The sequence below is a fragment of the Scyliorhinus torazame genome, chromosome 21 (genome assembly GCF_047496885.1).
Source record: "Scyliorhinus torazame isolate Kashiwa2021f chromosome 21, sScyTor2.1, whole genome shotgun sequence".
In the NCBI taxonomy this organism is placed as follows: Eukaryota; Metazoa; Chordata; class Chondrichthyes; order Carcharhiniformes; family Scyliorhinidae; genus Scyliorhinus; species Scyliorhinus torazame.
Genome location: NC_092727.1, coordinates 131415747 through 131436029, shown reverse-complemented (window position 1 = coordinate 131436029; position 20283 = coordinate 131415747). Strand labels below are relative to the sequence as shown.

Here is a 20283-nt window from a genome sequence, read left to right as displayed (position 1 = left end):
CAAATAGAAATGCTAAAACTATTCAGCCGGGCAGGCAGCATCTGTGGCGAGAGAACTGGATTTAACAGGCAGGTGTTAATTCCCTCCTCCAAGGTGAGTTTGGAGCCAGGAGAGGCATCATTAAATCAGGGGGAGGGGCTGGTGGGTAATGCAGCGGCCTTCCCGTTTCACCTTTAATTAAGTGTGCGTGAGAAAGCCGATTGATGCCATCCTGCCCCATCACCAATCGAGGCCGTTCAGCGGGCAACTGATGCCCATTCAATAACTTCATCCCATCACAGCTGGTATTCAAACAATGGGGGTGTCGCCAGTCGGGAAGCCTGTTGGGGTTACTTGCGGGCGACTCTCGGGAGGGTATCCCTCGTAGATCAGTGCCTGATTGAGGGATATGGCATCAGGAAGGAGCCTTACTGATGGCACCCGCCTGTCATGGCTGCCGACCCTATTCAATCCCCAGCCAGCGACACCTACCCTAGACCTCCATCCTGCCTTCCCTCGCCTGTCGACTGGATTGCTTGGCAACCCTAGGCATCTGGTGCGTATATTTCCAGAAGCTTCCACCACTATTTTGGTATCTCTAACTGGCTGGAAGCTCCTGAGGGGTGATGGGATTTCCAGTCCCGGAAATCCTGGGAAAAGCCAGCCGAGGCTCATAATGTGTGTGAGAGGCAGTTAATAATGCTGGACCCTTCCCCAAGGAGGGAACGTGGGGCTTTCACCAGCTATCCAGGCAGCGCGTGAGACCCCACTCTCCTGTCTCTCCCTTTGTTTCACGTCAATGACCTTTCACCATAACTGGGGAAAGTTCGAAGTTCAATTGGAAGGGCAGTGTTCGAAAATGAACAATTGGGAAAGTCTGTGAATGGAGGGAAGGAGGGAGAAATTTGGCAAGTCACAGACTGATCAAGCAGAGTCAGCACGGTTTCAAGGAGGAGAAACCATGTCAGATAAATTTACTAGAGGTGTTTGAGGAGGAATCAGCCAGAGTAGATAGAGGAGAACTAGTCGATGGTATATATTTGGATTTTCAAAAAGCAAGATAGGAGCTCATGGTGCTGGAGGTAATATTTTGGCATGAATAGAGGATCGATAACGAACACAAAGCAGTGAGCAGTGATAAGGGGTCTTTCTCAGGTTGGAGGGCAGTAACCAGGGGAGTGCCACAGGAATCGGTGCCGGGACCACAGTCTCCACAATATATATTAGTGATTTGGAGGAAGGAGTGGCCAGATTTGTGGATGATACAAAGGGAAGGCAGGATGTCAGGAGGATGTATAGTAGTTTACAGAGAGATATTGACAGGTTAAGTGAATGGGCAGAAAATTGGCAAATGGAATTAAATGTGGAAAATGTGAGATTGTTCACCTTGGAAGACAGAATGAGAAGGGGCGGGATTCCCCGTTCCGGAGACAAACTGTTGACGCAGGCGCAAGATTCGTGGTCTTTCACCACAGCGAAACTGATGTTGAACCTAAACCGATTCAGCAACCGTTGAGGGGCAGCACCAAAGCCGCGGGGAACACAATCGATTCCCATGGGAAACGGTGCGGGATTGGCCGGGTCCGGGATCGACACTCAAAGAACAAAGAACAAAGAAATGTACAGCACAGGAACAGGCCCTTCGGCCCTCCAAGCCCGTGCCGACCATACTGCCCGACTAAACTACAATCTTCTACACTTCCTGGGTCCGTATCCTTCTATTCCCATCCTATTCATATATTTGTCAAGATGCCCCTTAAATGTCCCTATCGTCCCTGCTTCCACCACCTCCTCCGGTAGCGAGTTCCAGGTACCCACTACCCTCTGCGTAAAAAACTTGCCTCGTACATCTACTCTAAACCTTGCCCCTCTCACCTTAAACCTATGCCCCCTAGTAATTGACCCCTCTACCCTGGGGAAAAGCCTCTGACTATCCACTCTGTCTATGCCCCTCATAATTTTGTAGACCTCTATCAGGTCTCCTCTCAACCTCCTTCGTTCCAGTGAGAACAAACCGAGTTTATTCAACCGCTCCTCATAGCTTATGCCCTCCAAACCAGGCAACATTCTGGTAAATCTCTTCTGCACCCTCTCTAAAGCCTCCACATCCTTCTGGTAGTGTGGCGACCAGAATTGAACACTATACGCCAAGTGTGGCCTAACTAAGGTTCTATACAGCTGCAACATGACTTGCCAATTCTTATACTCAATGCCCCGGCCAATGAAGGCAAGCATGCCGTATGCCTTCTTGACTACCTTCTCCACCTGTGTTGCCCCTTTCAGTGACCTGTGGACCTGTACTCCTAGATCTCTTTGACTTTCAATACTCTTGAGGGTTCTACCATTCACTGTATATTCCCTACCTGCATTAGACCTTCCAAAATGCATTACCTCACATTTGTCTGGCTTAAACTCCATCTGCCATCTCTCCGTCCAAGTCACCAAACAATCTAAATCCTGCTGTATCCTCTGACAGTCCTCATCGCTATTCACAATTCCACCAACCTTTGTGTCGTCCACAAACTTACTAATCAGACCAGTTACATTTTCCTCCAAATCATTTATATATACTACAAAGAGCAAAGGTCCCAGCACTGATCCCTGTGGAACACCACTGGTCACAGCCCTCCAATTAGAAAAGCATCCCTCCATTGCTACTCTCTGCCTTCTATGGCCTAGCCAGTTCTGTATCCACCTTGCCAGTTCACCCCTGATCCCGTGTGACTTCACCTTTTGTACTAGTCTACCATGAGGGACCTTGTCAAAGGAGGCTGACAAGCTGCAGCCGCACACACACATTACACTCCCCACACACACTCATCCCAGCCGCACACACATTACACTCCCCACACACACTCATCCCAGCCGCACACACACATTACACTCCCCACACACACTCATCCCAGCCGCACACACACATTACAGTCCCCACACACACTCATCCCAGCCACACACACACATTACACTCCCCACACACACTCATCCCAGCCGCACACACACATTACACTCCCCACACACACTCATCCCAGCCGCACACACACATTACACTCCCCACACACACTCATCCCAGCCGCACACACACATTACACTCCCCACACACACTCATCCCAGCCGCACACACACATTACACTCCCCACACACACTCATCCCAGCCGCACACACACATTACACTCCCCACACACACTCATCCCAGCCGCACACACATTACACTCCCCACACACACTCATCCCAGCCGCACACACACATTACACTCCCCACACACACTCATCCCAGCCGCACACACACATTACACTCCCCACACACACTCATCCCAGCCGCACACATACATTACACTCCCCACACACACTCATCCCAGCCGCACACACACATTACACTCCCCACTCACACTCATCCCAGCCGCACACACACACTGCACTCCCCACACACACTCATCCCAGCCGCACACACACATTACACTCCCCACATACTCATCCCAGCCGCACACACACATTACATTCCCCACACACACTCATCCCAGCCACACACACACATTACACTCCCCACACACACTCATCCCAGCCCCACACACACTTTACACTCCCCACACACACTCATCCGAGCCACACACACACATTACACTCCCCACACACACTCATCCCAGCCGCACACACACATTACACTCCCCACACACACTCATCCCAGCCGCACACACACATTACACTCCCCACACACACTCATCCCAGCCGCACACACACATTACACTCCACACACACACTCATCCCAGCCGCACACACACATTACACTCCCCACACACACTCATCCCAGCCACACACACACATTACACTCCCACACACTCACCCCAGCCGCACACACACATTACACTCCCCACACACACTCACCCCAGCCGCACACACACATTACACTCCCCACACACACTCATCCCAGTCGCACACACACATTACACTCCCCACACACACTACACTCCCCACACACACTCATCCCAGCCGCACACACACATTACACTCCCCACACACACTCATCCCAGTCGCACACACACATTACACTCCCCACACATACTCATCCCAGCCGCACACACACATTACACTCCCCACACACACTCATCCCAGCCGCACACACACATTACACTCCCCACACACACTCATCCCAGCCGCACACTCACATTACACTCCCCACACGCACTCATCCCAGCCGCACACACACATTACACTCCCCACACACACTCATCCCAGCCGCACACACACATTACACTCCCCACACGCACTCATCCCAGCCGCACACACACATTACACACCCCACACACACTCATCCCAGCCGCACACACACATTACACTCCCCACACACACTCATCCCAGCCGCACATACACATTACACTCCCCACACACACTCATCCCAGCCAACAAGATGGCACTGGCTGTGCTGGAGCGCACCCATCCTGCTGTGGACACCTAGGGGGTAAACCGTGGCCCTGAGTTCCCAGTGGGCTGTCAGCGGTGTGCGCAGCTGCATGGCTGCCTTTCCGGCTGCAGCAAAGGTGCTCCGTGCCCGTCCACCCCGACTCCACAGCCCACCTCCTGGCCACCCCGCGCTACCACCTCCCCCCCCCCCCCCCCAGCAACCCCCCCCCCCCCCCCCCCCCCGCCCTGGCAGAAGCCCCCCAGTCAGCGGCACAACTGTCAGCAAACAATGGTGATGTTGGACACTTTCCGAACCCCCTCTCTCTCCCTCAGCAGCCGCCACACCGGTTTCACGGTTTTTTAAAGCACAAATGAACCGTCCCACCGGGAACACGGCCCAGCGGAAACGGAGCATCGCGGAGGCCTCGGAGAATACCGGGTCAGGCCCGCTACTGAAATGAAAACGGTGTTTACTGTACGTGCGTTCCGGGCGTCATTGACGCCGCTGTGGAGGTGATGGAGAATTACAATTTGGCGTCAAATTGGCACCCACCACGATTTTGGCATTAGAATCTATTCTCCGCCTAATCGCGTTTCACGATTTCAGCGTCAGCCAAATGCAAATCTTGCCCAAGGTGGATTATTATTTAAATTGAGAGAGACTGCAGAAAGCTGTAGCACAAAGAGACTTGTTCATGAAACCCAGAAAGATAGCAGAGAGGTGTAGAAGGTATCAGGAAATGGAAAGCTGGCTTCTCTTGTTAGATGGTTGGAGTATAAAAGCAAAGAGGTATTGCTGCAACTGTACCAGGTACTAGTGAGACCACATTTGGAATACCGTGTAGTTTTAGTCGCCTTATTTAAGGAAAGATATTCTGGGCGTGATCAAATGGAAAGTTTCGAAGTGTAATTTGTGGCAGGTTTTGCGGGAGTTTCTCCCCAGCTCTGTCGACGACTTTCCCACTGCTTTCTAATCACTTAGTCACTTTTCTGGGCCCTGGTGAGTTTCACCCTGGTCAAGCCCACACTTGGAATTGTTTCCATCTCTGGGGAGCTCAACCCGCTGGCCAGTCTGGCTCCTCAAAGGTCGAGCCACCATTATGAAAGGATGCCCTGATCTTGATCTGGGTTTGAGGGTCCCCCACATCCCCACCCACGGGCAATGTCGCCCCTCACACTACCCCACACCCCCAGGTATTGATTATGGGGTCGCTGATGGCCCCCCTTTCTGAGACCCCCTTCCAGGACCCCCAGCCTTCACCCCCCAACATTCCAGAGGCTCCTTCATGTCCACCTTGCACCGCCCCACCCTTCAGACCCCCGCCCTCCATTCTCCTTTCCTGGGCATGGCCCCCCTCAGGCCCTGCTGCTTGGCCATGCCACCCTGACACCCGGGCACCCTGGCACTGCCGCTCTGGCACACTGGCAGTGCTTCTTCCAGCTTTGTCACCTCGGTACACATGACAATAAAAACATCCAATCCAAACCCGGGCACCTCATCAGTACCTGGATGGCAGTGTAAAGGTGCCAGACTGGCAGTGCCAAATTGCCCGCATGCAAGGGGGAGGGCCAGGGAGTCACTCTGCCCTGACCCTGACGACACAAGGCCTCTGATGACCTGGGAGTCCTCCGGGTGCCATTCGACCTGGTCATTGTGAGGAGCAGTACTGAACGGTGTCCGGCTGGGGTCTCCCTGGGGAGGCCGGTAGATGCAGGAATCCATTCAGGAGAATGAGAGGTGACAGGATTGAAACATAGAAGATCCTTAGGGGGTTAGACTGGGTAAATGTTGGGAGGATGTTTCCGCTCCTGGGTGAATGCAGGACCAGGGCTCAGTCGCAGAATTAGGGGGAGCTCATTGAAGACAGATTTGAGGAAGAATTTCTTCTCTCAGAGTGGTGAATCTTTGGAATTCTTTACCCAGGAAGCGGTGGAGGCTCGAGTCCTTGAACATTCTCAAGGCTGAGATCGGTAGGTTTTTAATCAGTTGGGGAATTGAGGGTTACGGAGAGAAGGCAGGAAAGTGGAGTTGAGTGTTAGATCAGCGACAATCTTATTAAATGCTAGAGCAGGCCCGAAGGGCTGAATGGCCTCCCCCTGTTCCTTATGGTCATATAACTGAAGCAAGAGTTGTGCAGGATTAAAGTAAATGGTAATGGAAGAAGTAAAGAAAAAAAGATAAGTCGAGTGGAGGTGTGAATGGCAGGATCATCGAATCATAGAATTTACAGGGCAGAAGGAGGCCATTCGGCCCATCGAGTCTGCACTGGCCCTTGGAAAGAGCACCCTACTGAAGCCCCACACCTCCACCCAATCCCCATAACCCGTGACCCCCACTTAACCAGTTTGGACACTAAGGGCAGTTCATTATGGCCAATCCACCTAACCTGCACATCTTTGGACTGTGGGAAGAAACCGGAGCACCCGGAGGAAACCCACGCAGACACGGGGAGAACGTGCAGACACCGCACAGACAGCGACCCAAGCCGGGAATCGAACCTGGGACCCTGGAGCTGTGAAGCAACAGTGCTAACCACTGTGCTGTCGTGCTTCCCAAACTGACAAACAACTGCCGTCCAAAAGCAAAATCCACAAGGGAAAAGCGAGAATAACGCTGGAGCTGGAAAAGGAAAAGGGAATACCATCTGAAATTGTTGAACTCGGCGTTGAGTCTGGAAGGCTGAGAAGTTTTTAATCAAGAGGTGTTGTTCTTTAAACTTATTTTTGAACTTGTAACATTGCAGGAGGCCAAGGACAGAGAGGTCAGTGTGAGAGCAAGGTGTAAAATCAGAATGACGGATGAGCAGGAGTTTGCAGGCTGACTGGGACTGTTCCCAATTCATTCCAGATTTCCAGCATTCTCGCTCCTTTGTTTGAAAACTTCCATAATTTTTGGAACAACGATGCTAAATATAATAAGAACCACATTGCCATGCTGGACAAACTGGCAGCAGCTACTGTTCCTCGTGGGTGAGTTTTATCTGTTGATATAGCCCAGGATTCTCTCTTTCTGAACTTACTGCAAAGTCCAGGTCAAGGCCAAAGGTGCAGAATGCGGCAAGTCTGAAAATTCAGCAAGGGATGCCAGGCATGAATTTTACAAAGCTGTGTATTGTAGGAAGGAAGAAAAAAACATGAGAAGTGAAGTGTTCCACAACTCCAAAATCACAGAAAAGATTGAATTGAGTATGAGATGGGATGTTAGCGTAGAATCAGCAGAATGAGTGCTATAACCTGCCCGGATCCGATTAGCTGGGGACAATTAGTTGCTTCCTTGAGGAATACAAACTCCCCCAATGAAGTGGTTGGGGGTGGGGGGGTGCAATAATTAGCAGTGCCGCTGTATAAATAGAGCTGGCTAGTGTGGTACCGGCGAGAGAGGGAACCAGTCATGAACTGTTGGTACTTTGTACATATTGTGATAAATAAAGTAACTTTCTGTTTGACTGTACAAACTCGTGCTGGATTAATCGTGATCCTCACAAAAGTGAGGGGGAAGAGTGTAGATTTGATGCTTTGAGTTTGGGAAATTGTCATGTGAGAGTACCTTTAATAAATGGGTGTTTATAAATGTGTGTGTATATAAATATCTGCAGTGAGAGTACCTTTAAGAAATGGGTGTGTATTGCTGCAGTGATGTCAGAGTAGGTGGAGCTGAGCTGTCTGTCAGCTTTTTACTTTCATTTTAGGCTGTTTGCTGCATGGCGTGTTTTAGTTTCGTTTTCAGTGTTGGAGCTGAAGCCAGACAGAGCAGGTGTACTGTTGTTCTCTCTGCCATGAAAAGACTATCTCTTGATCATTTGGTGAATTCAGAATTATAAATGTTCTCAGTAGTGAATGTAAACCTGATGTGCTTCTGTTGAAAGGTGTTTCTTCTGTCTTCTGGATGTTGTTTGCGAAGTTATTAAGGATTACTTAGTGTTGTATTCTTTGGGGGTTGTATTTGAATTGATGGCTGCTAAGATGTTCACTGAATGTTTTGAAAAGGTTAACTTGAGTTCATAGAATAAACATTGTTTTGCTTTAAAAAATACTTTTCCATTTCTGCTGTCCCACACCTGTAGAGTGGGCCGTGTGCTCCCCAAACCACAATCTATTAAAAGTTGTGGGTCAGGCAAACTCCACGATACACTTTGAGGTTCTCTAAACCCTGGCCCAGAACAAATTGGGGGCTCGAGGGGGATAAAAGTCTATCTATTGGATTGGCTTAGTGAACTTAAAGACAGTGAGGGGTGAGCATATTGTGGTTGCTTTTCAGGTGTGGAATTCTAGTTTAAGTAGGGAGTGTGTTGTGGACAATGGCTCTTTCAGAGGCTCTGAAGTCTTTGGGGGTTGTATTTGAATTAATGGTTGCTAAGATGTTCACTGTTTGTTTTAAAAAGGTTAACTTGAGTTCATAGAACAAACATTGTTTTGTTTAAAAAATACTTTTCCATTTCTGCTGTCCCACACCTGTAGAGTGGGCCGTGTGCTCCCCATACCACAATCTAGTAAAAGTTGTGGGTCAGGTAAACTCCATGATACACTTTGGGATTCTCTAAACCTTGGACCAGAACAAAATAAAAGGGAAGAGAGTTCAGATGAGAAAAGAACATAGGATCAATGAGAGGATCAACCTCAGGAATATAAAACAACTTGAAAATAAATTCAATGAACATCATCTGAACTAAATAGAAATTAATAGCAGTAGGAGGCTATATGAAATCAAAACAAAAATGCTGGAAATACTGAGCAGGTCAGACAGCATCTGTGAAACAGCAAGGGGCAGCAAACATTGGAAGGAGTTGCTTACAGGCCACAGTTTACAGTGTGGGGCATGGGATTAATCAAAGGGTTAGAGAAGCATCTCGATAATACAGTAATCATGGATAAACTTGATGAGCGCTAATGCTGTGGAGGAGGATATTCTGGAGTGTGTTAGGGATGGTTTCCATGAGATGAAGGTGTTGAGGCTAGGCCAACATTTATTGCCCATCCCTAATTGCGCTCTGAACTGACCTAGGGTAGGCCATGCAGAGGAATGGAGGGCCAGGAGACGGGAGTCACATGTAGGCCAGACTGGGATGACCGATTTCCTTCCCTAAAGGACATTAATGAACATGGGTTTTTACGACAACCATTTCATGTTCATCCCAGAATTTTATTGAATTCAAATTCCACCATCTGCTGTGGCTACCAGTCTAGTGACAATACCACTATGCCAACGCCTCCCTGAGTATTATATTACGGTAAAAGGCTAATTAATAATCTTGTTGCAGAAGAATCTTTAGGGATGAGTGACCATAATATGATAGAACTTTACATTATGTTTGAAAGTGAGGAAGTTCAATCTGAAGCCAGGGTGTTAAAGCTGAGATTATGAGGGACAATTCTGCTGAGATGAATTGGGAAAATACATTGAATGGTGTAAATGGATAGAGGCAATGGATAGTCTTTAGGGAATTATTACATAGTTTGCAGCAACTATACATTCCTTCAAGGTACAAAAACACAAAAAGTTAAGCCAGTCAACTGTGGTTAACAAACAAGTTAAGGATTATATAAGATTGAAAAAAAAGACCGAAAAAGATGCTGGAAATAGTAATAAACCTGGGGCGTCATTCTCCGACCCCCCCAGCAGGTCGGAGAATGGCCGTTGGCCGCCGTGAATCCCGCCCCCGCCGGTTGCCGAAGTCTCCGGTACCGGATATTCGGCGGGGGCGGGAATCGGGCCGCGCCGGTTGACGGGCCCCCCCGCTCGATTCTCCGGCCCGGATGGGCCGAAGTCCCGCCGATAAATTGCCTGTCCCGCCGGCGTAAATTAAAGCACCTATTTACCGGCGGGACCAAGCGGCGTGGGCGGGCTCCGGGGTCCTGGGGGGGGCGCGGGGCGATCTGACCCCGGGGGGTGCCCCCACGGTGGCCTGGCCCGCGATCGGGGCCCACCGATCCGCGGGCGGGCCTGTGCCGTGGGGGCACTCTTTCTCTTCCGCCTCCGCCACGGTCTCCACCATGGCGGAGGCGGAAGAGACTCTCCCCACTGCGCATGCGTGGGAAACAGTCAGCGGCCGCTGACGCTCCCGCGAGCATGCGCCGCCCCGACATGTCATTTCCGCGCCACCTGGTGGGGCAACAAACGCCGTTTCCGCCAGCTGGCGGGGCGGAAATCCCTCCGCCGCCGGCCTAGCCCCTCAATGTTGGGGCTCGGCCCCCAAAGATGCGGAGCATTCCGCACCTTTGGGGCGGCGCGATGCCCGTCTGATTGGCGCCGTTTTGGGCGCCAGTCGGTGGACATCGCACCATTTGGGGAGAATTTCGCCCCTGAAGTTTGCGAGGATTTTAGAATACAAGAAAGGAGGACCAAGAAATTGTTAATGAAAGGGAGAATACAATTTGAATGTTCAAGCTTCTATCGGTATGTAAAGAGGAAAGGTTTGGTGAAGACAAATGTGGGTCCATCACAAGCAGTGAGTCAGCAGGATTTATAACGCGGAATGACAGAGAAGCTAAATGGGTACTTTGTGTGTGTTTTCACTGAGGAAGATACAGGACATCCTCTAGATGTAGAGATCCAAGGAACTAGGGATCATGAGGAACTGAAAGAAATAGGATTGGTAAAAAGTTATATTTGGAGAAATCAATGGAACTTAAGGTTGATACGTCCCCAGGCGTGATGATCGACATCACAGAATGTTGAAAGAGATTGCTGTGGAGTTAGTGGATGCATGGTGATCATCTTCCAAAATTTCATAGAATCTGGAGTGGTTCCTGCAGATTGGAAGGTAGCAAATGTCACCCCACTATTTAAGAAGGGAGAAAGAGAGAGAGAAACCAGGAAACTACAGGCCCGTTAGCCTTACATCAGTGGTAGGGAAAATGCTACAATCTATTATAAAGGATGTGATGAAAGGACACTTGGATTATAATGATCTGATTGGGCATGGTCAGCATGGATTTATGAGTGAGAAATCATGTTTGACAAACTTGTTGGGAGTACTTTGAGCATTTTACTAGCAGAATTGATAAAGGGGAGTTGATGGATGTAGTAACTTAGATTTTCAAAAGGCTTTTGTTCAAGGTTTGCACTGGAGGTTGGTTATCAAAGTTAAACCACATTGGATAGGAAGCAACACACTGTCATGGATTAAGGGTTGAATAACTGGCAGAAACGAGAGAGTAGGAATAAACGGGCCATTCTCACACTGGCAGGCTCTGACAAGTAGGGTACCACAGGAATCGGTACGCGGACCTCAGCTGTTTTTAAAAATTCATTATTACAGGCCGTGGGCTTCGCTGATTAGAACAGCATTTATTGCCCATGCCCAGTTGCCCTTCAGAAGGTGGTGGTGAGCTGCCTTCTTGAACCGCTGCAGTCCCTGAGGTGTAGGTACACCCACTGTGCTGTTAGGGAGGGAGTTCCAGGATGTTGCCCCAGCGACAGTGAAGGAACAGCGATATATTTCCAAGTCAGGGTGGTGAATGACTTGGAGGGGAACCTCCAGGTGGTGGGGTTCCCAGATATCTGCTGCTCTTGTCCTTCTAGATGGTAGAGGTCGTGGGTTTGGAAGGTGCTGTCTAAGAAACTGTGGTGAGTTCCTGCAGTGCATCTTGTAGCGAGTTTACACGGCAGTTACTGTTCGTCGGTGGTAGAAGAAGTGAATGTCTGTGGAAGACCATAAGATCATAAGTCATAGGAGCAGAATCAGGCCACTCGGCCCATCGAGCCTGCTCCACCATTCAATCATGGCTGATATTTTTCCCATCCCCATTCTCCTGCCTTCTCCCCATAACCCCTGACCCCCTTATTAATCAAGAACCTTTCTATCTCTGTCTTAAAAACACTCAGTGAATTGATCTCCACAGCCTTCTGCGACAAAGTGTTCCACAGATTCACCCCCCTCTGGCTGAAGAAATTCCTCCTCATCTCTGTTTTAAAGGATCGTCCCTTTAATCTGAGATGGTTCCTCTGCTTCTAGTTTTTCCTACAAGTGGAAACATCCTCTCCACATCCACTCTATCCAGGCCACGCAGTATCCTGTAAGTTTCAATAAGATCCCCCCTCATCCTTCGAAACTCCAACGAGTACAGACCCAGAATCCTCAACCATTCCTCATACAACAAGTTCTTCATTCCAGGGATCATTCTTGTGACCCTCCTCTGGACCCTTTCCAAGGCCAGCACATTGCCTGGCACTTGTGTAGCGGGAATGTTACGTGTAATTTGTCAGCCCAAGCCTGGATATTGTCCAGGTCTTGCTGCATTTGGACAGGGACTGCTTCATTATCTGAGGAATCATGAATGGTGCTAAGCATTGTACAATCATCAGTGAACATCCCCATATCTGATCTTACATTGGATGGAAGATCATTGATGAGGCAGCTGAAGATGGTTGGGCCCAGGGAACTCCTGAAGTGATGTCCTGGGACTGAGATGGTTAACCTCCAATAACCACAACCATCTTCCTTTGTGCCGGGTCTGACTCCAACCAGCGGAGAGTTTCCCCCCTGATTCCCATTGACTCCAGTTTAGCTAGGGCTCCTTGATGCCACACTCGGTAAAATGCTGCCTTGATGTCAAAGGGCAGTCACTCTCACCTCACCTCTGGCATTCAGCTCTTTGTCCATATTTGGACCAAGGCTGCAATGAGATCAGGAGCTGAGTGACCCTGGCGGAACCCAAACTGAGCGTCCGTGAGCAGGTTATTGCTGAGTAAGTGCCGCTTGTTAGCACTGTTGATGACTCCTCCCATCACTTTACTAATGACTGAGAGCAGAACTATGGGGCGGTAACTGGCCGGGTTGTATTTGTCCTGTTTCTTGTGTACAGGACTCCTGGGCAATTTTCCACATTGCCGGGTAGATGCCAGTGTTGTAGCTGTACTGGAACAACTTGATTCGGGGCACAGCAAGTTCTGGATCGCAAGTCCTCAGTCCTATTGCCGGAATATTGTCAGGGCCCAGAGCCTTTGCAGTATCCAGTGCCTTCAGTCATTTCTTAGTATCACGGGTGGGGGAGTGAATCGTATTGGCTGCGGACTGACATCTGTGATGCTGGGACCCCCGGAGGAGACCGAGACGGATCATCCACTCGGCACTTCTGGCTGAAGATTGTTGCGAATGCCTCAGCCTTGTCTTTTGCACAGATGTGCTGGGCTCCTCCATCATTGACGGTGGGGATATTTGTGGAGCCTCCTCCTCCAGTGAGTTGTTTAACTGTCCACCACCATTCACGGCTGGATGTAGCAGGACAACAGAGCTCAGATCTGATGCATTTGTTGTGGAATGGCTGAGCTCCGTCTGTTACTTGCTGTTTCTGCTGTTTGGCACACAGGTAGTCCGGTGTTTTCGCTTCACCAGGTTGACACCTCATTTTTCGACATGCCTTGTGCTGCTCCTGGCACGCCCTCTTCATTGATATATCAATGATTTGGATGTGGGACCAAATATAACATTTCCAGGTTTGTGGATGACACAAAGCTAGGAGCGGACGAATGTTGTAAGGAGCGGCTACAGGACGATTTGGACAGAATTAGTGAGTGAACAAGAACATGGCAGATGGAATATAATGTGGAGAATTGTGACGTTATCCACTTTGGGAAGAGGAACAGATAACAAAGATAACATAGAACATACAGTGCAGAAGGAGGCCATTCGGCCCATCGAGTCTGCACCGGCCCACTTAAGCCCTCACTTCCACCCTATCCCCGTAACCCAATAACCCCTCCTAACCTTTTTGGACACTAAGGGCAATTTAGCATGGCCAATCCTAACCTGCACATCTTTGGACTGTGGGAGGAAACCGGAGCATCCGGAGGAAACCCACGCACACACGGGGAGAACGTGCAGACTCCGCACAGACAGTGACCCAGCGGGGAATTGAACCTGGGACCCTGGCGCTGTGAAGCAACAGTGCTACCCACTGTGCTACCGTGCTGCCCATGATGTCAGAGTATTTCTTAAATGGTAAACGATTAGAAAGTGTAGATGTACAAAAGGATTTGGATGTCCTAAGTCACTGAAAACTAACGTGCAGATGCAGCAGACAATTAGGAAGGCTAATGGTCTGTTGGCCTTTGCCGTTAAAGGGCTTGAGTGTGAGTATAACAAAATCTTGCTTCAGTTGTATTGAATCTTGGTTAGACTGCACCAGGAATACTGGGTGCAGTTTTGGTCCCTTTACCTTTGGAAGGATATTACTGCCATAGCAGGAATGCAACGAAGGTTCACCAGTCTTGTTCCAGGGATGGCAGGACTGTCTAATGAAGAGAGGTTGAGGATATTGGGCCTGTATCCTCTGGAGTTTAGAAGAATGAGAGGTGATCGTTTTGAAACCTTAGGCAGGATGGATGAAGGCAAGATGTTCCCCCTGTTGGAGAGTCTAGAACCAGGGGACATAATTCCAGAATAAGGCGGAGGCTACCTTGGACCAAGATGAAGAGAATGTATTTTACTCAGAGGGATGCGAATCTTTGGAATTCTCTATCCCAGAGGCTGTGGAAGCTCAGTCACTGAGTATGCTTCAAGCAGTGATTGACAGAATTCTAAATGCCAATGACATGATAGATATGGAAATAGTGTGGGGAAAGGTTTTCAGGTGGATTTTCAGCCATGGTCCACAGAATCCCTACAGTGCAAAAGGAGGCCATTCGGCCCATCGAGTCTGCACCGACCCTCCAAAACTGCACCCTAACCTAGGCCCCTCACCATATCCCTGTAACCCCACCTAACCTACACTTCCCTGGACACAAAAGAACAATTTATCATGGCCAATCTACCTAACCTGCACATCTTTGGACTGTGGGAGGAAACCGGAGCATCCAGTGTCTGCGTGGGTTTCCTCCGGGTGTTCCGGTTTCCTCCCACCGTCCAAAGATGTGCATGTTAGGTGGTTTGGCCATGATAAATTGGCCTTTGTCATGATATGCAAACATGCAACCAATGAACACTCAGAATAGGACACAGCCAATGGGCAGTCAGGACACTCAGAGGTGGCATTACCACAAGGGGGCATGACATAAACGCTATATAAGGGATGAGGCACTCACACCCTGCCTCTTTCCACAGACAGACATCTAGAGAGTTAGACAGGGTTGATCAGCAGCATCACACCCCAGCACGTGGCTTAGAGCAGGCTGGTACAGTTAGACTGAGTTACTGCAGTTAGATTAGCGGAGAGTCAAACTCATTTGAGAACTGTGTTAATAGTTCAATAAACACGTTGAACTCATTTCAGAGTCTGGAGCATCCTTTAGTTAAGACTGCATCAAGTATCACCCTGTGTTATCCGAAGCAGCATCACACAACACAGAGTTTATATTAACAAGGTGTAAGGGGCGGGATTCTCCCAGCCCTGGGCCGGGCCGGAGAATCCCCGCGACCGGGCCACACCGCCCCGATGTCGGCACGCGACTCTCCGCAGAGCAGAGAATTGGTGCCATTGGCGCCGGTGTGGTTGGCACGGCGCCGGTCGTGGGCCGCTCTACGCGGCTGCCCCACAATTCTCCGGCCCGAATGGGCCGGGTGGCCGTGAGAAAAAAACCGAGTCCCGCCGACCACGTTCTAACCTGCTCTGAGCCAGCAGGCCTCGGCGTTGAAGGGTCGAGTGCCGGCCTGTGGGGGGGGGGGGGGGGGGGGGGGGTCCAACCCCCAGGGGGGCCTCCGATGTGGCCTGGCCCGCGATTGGGGCCCACCAATCAGCAGGCTGTCCTCTCTGGCTGGGGGCCTCCTTTTCTACGCACCGGCCCCTGTTGCCCTGCGTCATGTTGCGTTGGGGCCAGCGCGTTGAAGGAGGCCACTGCGCATGCGCGGATCCTGCGGCGCACAGTTTGCGCCGAGATCGGCAGCTGGAGCGACGCGAACCACTCCAGCGCCGTGCTGGCCCCCTGTATGGGCCACAATTAGTCCTGGGAGCAGCCCGCTCTCGCCGTCGTAAAACGCGACGGCATTTACGACAGCGTGGACACTCTGCCGCGGGATTAGAGAACCTGCCCAAGATACCTGTAGACACGTGCAGCCACATTCCAGACCTGACAGGTTGATGCTCGCACTGTGATCCTCCCAATGTCTCTAAATCTGGCGAGTTTAAGTCAAGTATCCCAACCAGCATCATGCCCAGGACTGACTTTTCTTAATGTGTGGTTGATGCTGTGTTGAGGCTGAACTCCCTCACGGAAATAAATGCAACACTGCCTGTGCGTGGCCAGCACTCACTTCTCTCTGATTCTGAAGGTTGTGAGTTCAGTTCCCAGTCCAAAGAATTGAGCACAAAATTCCAGTTGACAGTTCAGTAAAGTGCAATGGGAATGTTGCAATGGGAATGTTGCATTGTCAGAGATCTGTACTCTGAGTGAAATGTTTAAACTGAGGCTGCATTTGCCCTTCCAGCTGGATGTAAATGTTCAAATGGCACTATTTGAAGAAGAGCAGTATTTTTCCCGGTCTTCTGGCCAACATCTATTCCTTAACGAACTTCATAAAGGCGGATTATCTAGTCAATATCACGTTGCTGTTTGTGGGATCTTCCTGTGCATAAATTGGCTGTTGCATTTCCTACATTAAAACAATGGCCCAGTGACTGAGTGACTTCACTCCATAAGTGCCTAATTGGCTGTAAGACACTTCACAATGTCCCGAAGTTGTGAAATGTGCTGTGGAAATAACCCTTCTGCAGCCAAACTGTGAGTTTTACACCGTCCTCGAGTTCTTAATGCTTTTACTTGTAGCTGCACCGTGCTGTTTTTCTAGGCAGCTGATAGTTCCAATTACATAGTCCTCGAGGATGTGCTGCTCCTATGTTCACAGACAGGCATCTCTGACACTCCCGGGAGTTTGACTGGGTGCAACATTCAATCCCATCCCAATCCATACTCAAAACCCAGCTTTCTCCTCTACTTCCCTGAACAACTTGCTGGCATCAACCTCACGGCCACCCAAATGCCCCAGTTCCTCCTGCAAGTGGCCTTGAGCCACAGTCGGCAAACTGCTTGTTCATTGAGACAAAAATGTGTGGGATATTAAAAAGAGGGGTCAAGATGGTGAAGGAAGTTCACAGTCTAAAGTTTTTGAACTCAACACTGAATCCCGAGGGTCACAATGTGCTCAACGTTGAGGCGGCACAATGGTTAGCACTGCTGCCTCACAGCACCAGGGTCCCGGGTTCGATTCCAGCCTCGGGTGACTGTGTGGAGTTTGCACTTTCTCCCCGTATCTGCGTGGGTTTCCTCCGGGTGCTCTGGTTTCCTCCCACAGTCCAAAGGTGGATTGGCCATGATAAATTGCCCCTTAGAGTCCAAAAGGTTAGGTGGGGTTACTGGGTTACGGGGATAGGGTGGAGGTGTGGGCTTAAATAGGGTGTTTTTCCAAGGGTCGGTGCAGACCCGATGGGCCGAATGGCCTCCTTCTGCACTGTAAATTGTATAAACAGAAGATGGCATGCTGCTCCTCCAGCTCGCACTGGACTTCGCTGCAGCTTTGCAGCAGGCCAAGGACAGACATGTGGGAATGAGAGCAAGGTGCTGGGTTAAAATGGCAAGAAACACCCAGTCTGTGTTTAGTCTCCTCAGTGTAGAGGAGACGGCCCTGGGAGCAGCGTAAGTGAAATGCTGCTTAACCTGAAGGGAGTGCTTGGGGCCTTGAATGATGAGGTAAAGGGGCAGGTGTTGCACCTTCTGGGATTGCAAGGGAAGGTGCTGTGGGAAGGGGATGGGGAATTGGGAATGATGGAGAAGTGGAGCCGGGTGACACGGAGGAAGTGGTACCAGCGGAATGCTGACGGGGGTAAGGGGTATGGGGTGAGAAGAAGATGTGTCTTCAGGTGGCATTATGCTGGAGTTGGCAGAAATGACAAGAGTATGATCCTTTGAACAGGGAGGCGAATGATTACTTCCCTTTCTCTAGCCTAGAGCATAGTTGCAGCATCTGCCCAGATCAAGATGGAGCCTGGCACCTTTCACAAGTGTAGCTGAGTGTTTCACAAGCTTCAGATTTTATGAATTTAGCTGGGGCCTTGGAACAGGACTCAAGATTCGTGCACACAGCTGAGAGCTTCTCCTCCCTGAATACACAATCCCTTTCATGCTTCACACATTAAACTACTGCCCCCTTTAACAACTGTTGCAATGTAATTTTTTCAGCCCCACCATAAAATAAATACCAGGTTCGAAGTTTTTCATTTGTCCACAATATGTCACCAATTCAGCCAAATATCGCGCTACTTTTCCAGCTGTACATTTGTTCTGTTAATATTTTATTCTCATTGCCAGCAGAATGCTGTCTTGCTGGTTTGTTTAACACTGAGGCAAAGATCTATCAGTTACTGACCACAATGACGAAACTCGTGAGTCCGACAAATATTTTACAAAGCCAAGAATCACAGCATTTCAGAGAGTTGAATGTGAATACCTCAAACATCTGGGAGCTGGTGAAGAAAACTTGCTCTAAAACCCTGGTATTTCTGCAGTAAAACTCCTCCACCTCACAAGCAGTCCACTCGTTCTCTACTAGTAAACAGCACTTGGCAGCAACTCCAGGCAAAGTGAGTGCTGTAACTTAATGGGTACAATCCGCTGGCCTGTATACTCCCTGGAGTGCTACCTGCTGTTGATAAAATGACACAGCAAGTCAGCTCCTCCACAACAGCTCGAAATCAGAAGCAGTGAGCATTTGCTCAATGCATTTCTCATTCTGGTTTCTTAATTCTAAGTTTGTACAAAGTGCATTTACCTCGATGCAGCTGCATTGCATATCCCCACAGAATGGCAAAGATGACTGTCTTAAACAGCAAGAAGCAAAAGTAAGCTTGATTATTGGTATCCACCGCTGCGAGAGTCAGTGTGTGTGGAACTGTACCCCAGTGAGAGTCAGTGTGTGTGGAACTGTATCCCAGTGAGAGTCAGTTTGTGTGGAACTGTATCCCTGTGAGAGTCAGTGTGTGTGGAACTGTATCCCAGTGAGAGTCAGTGTGTGTGGAACTGTATCCCAGTGAGAGTCAGTGTGTGTGGAACTGTATCCCAGTGAGAGTCAGTGTGTGTAGAACTGTATCCCAATGAGAGTCAGTGTGTGTGGAACTGTAGCCCAGTGAGAGTCAGTGTGTGTGGAACTGTATCCCAGTGAGAGTCAGTGTGTGTGGAACTGTATCCCAGTGAGAGTCAGTGTGTGTGGAACTGTAGCCCAGTGAGAGTCAGTGTGTGTGGGACCCGTACCCCAGTGAGAGTCAGTGTGTGTGGAACTGTATCCCAGTGAGAGTCAGTGTGTGTGGAACTGTATCCCAGCGAGAGTCAGTGTGTGTGGAACTGTATCCCAGTGAGAGTCAATGTGTGTGGAACTGTATCCCAGTGAGAGTCAGTGTGTGTGGAACTGTCCCCCAGTGAGAGTCAGTGTGTGTGGAACTGTATCCCAGTGAGAGTCAGTGTGTGTGGATCTGTATCCCAGTGAGAGTCAGTGTGTGTGGAACTGTATCCCAGTGAGAGTCAGTGTGTGTGGAACTGTACCCCAGTGAGAGTCAGTGTGTGTGGAACTGTATCCCAGTGAGAGTCAGTGTGTGTGGAACTGTACCCCAGTGAGAGTCAGTGAGTGTGGAACTGTATCCCAGTGAGAGTCAGTGTGTGTGGAACTGTATCCCAGTGAGAGTCAGTGTGTGTGGAACTGTATCCCAGTGAGAGTCAGTGTGTGTGGAACTATATCCCAGTGAGAGTCAGTGTGTGTGGATCTGTACCCCAGTGAGAGTCAGTGTGTGTGGAACTGTATCCCAGTGAGAGTCAGTGTGTGTGGAACTGTACCCCAGTGAGAGTCAGTGTGTGTGGAACTGTACCCCAGTGAGGGTCAGTGTGTGTGGAACTGTACCCCAGTGAGAGTCAGTGTGTGTGGAACTGTATCCCAGTGAGAGTCAGTGTGTGTGGAACTGTACCCCACTGAGAGTCAGTGTGTGTGGAACT

General features: G+C 49.8%; 1 long non-coding RNA gene across 1 annotated transcript in view; it reads right to left on the bottom strand.

Annotated features, from left to right (window-relative positions):
• LOC140398046 (uncharacterized) overlaps positions 1-18855 on the bottom strand; it is a 31695-nt gene extending 12840 nt beyond the window's left edge. Inside the window, exon 1 of the long non-coding RNA XR_011937405.1 lies at positions 18752-18855. This is a non-coding gene — a long non-coding RNA (uncharacterized lncRNA). The remainder of the gene's footprint in view (positions 1-18751) is intronic.
• Positions 18856-20283: the final 1428 nt, after the last annotated feature.